This window comes from Mizuhopecten yessoensis, unplaced genomic scaffold, assembly GCF_002113885.1.
Source record: "Mizuhopecten yessoensis strain PY_sf001 unplaced genomic scaffold, ASM211388v2 scaffold2441, whole genome shotgun sequence".
Classification (NCBI taxonomy): domain Eukaryota; kingdom Metazoa; phylum Mollusca; class Bivalvia; order Pectinida; family Pectinidae; genus Mizuhopecten; species Mizuhopecten yessoensis.
The window spans coordinates 543,256-544,124 of record NW_018404548.1 but is presented as its reverse complement, the minus strand read 5'-3'; the positions used below and the strand labels follow the sequence as shown (position 1 = coordinate 544,124).

Below are 869 nucleotides of genomic sequence, written 5' to 3'. Positions count from 1 at the left end.
GGGTATCACTTATCTAAAGGACTGGTATTGGTAGGGTATCACTTTGGGATAGGACTTGGATTAATAGGGTATCACTTTGGGCTGGGATTGCTGGGGTATTACTTTTGGCTAGGACTGGGATTTAAAGGTTATTACTGTGGGATAGGAATGGAATTGATAGGGTATCACTTTGGGATAGGACTGGGATTTACAGGGTGTTACTCTAGGATAGAACTGGAATTTATGGGGTATCACTTTACGATAGGACGTTAAAAGACATTTTAACATAGAACGGGGACTCACAGAGAATCAATAAGAAAAGGACTGGGATTCATAGGGTATCATTTTAACAAAGAACGGGGACTCACAGAGAATCAATAAGAAAAGGACTGAGATTCATAGGGTATCAATTTAACATAGAACGGGGACTCACAGAGAATCAATAAGAAAAGGACTGGGATTCATTATTCTCTTTATTTCCTCCGAATCGAAGATTCCCAAACAGAACAATACATATATGCATTCATTGAAGATTGACAAAGTAACTTACATGTTATATGACAATATAGAAACAGAAATTCAAAAGATAAATTGTATTGTAAAATAAGGGTTATGCTGGAGTTAACTCCCCTTTCCGTCACTACGCTCCTTAACTTACTTAAAAGTTACTTAAGGTGGCTCCACACATCGTCATCAGCGTCCATTTTCGTGACGTACTTCCGGAAAAAGTACAGCTCGGACTCAATTATCTTGATCGAAATGTGCATGTACACCGTGTCGTCATTTCCGTATTGCGTATCGGGCATTCAATATCGTAGTGCAAATTATGATAGCACCTGGGTCGTTTGCGTTTAAACGGTCAAACCGATCGGACCACTGTTGTTCGTTTA

General features: G+C 39.2%; 1 long non-coding RNA gene across 1 annotated transcript in view; it reads left to right on the top strand.

Annotated features, from left to right (window-relative positions):
* Positions 1-564: 564 nt before the first annotated feature.
* The window catches only part of LOC110445997, a 1,410-nt gene continuing 1,105 nt past the window's right edge, over positions 565-869 (top strand). Inside the window, exon 1 of the long non-coding RNA XR_002462418.1 lies at positions 565-653. This is a non-coding gene — a long non-coding RNA (uncharacterized LOC110445997). The remainder of the gene's footprint in view (positions 654-869) is intronic.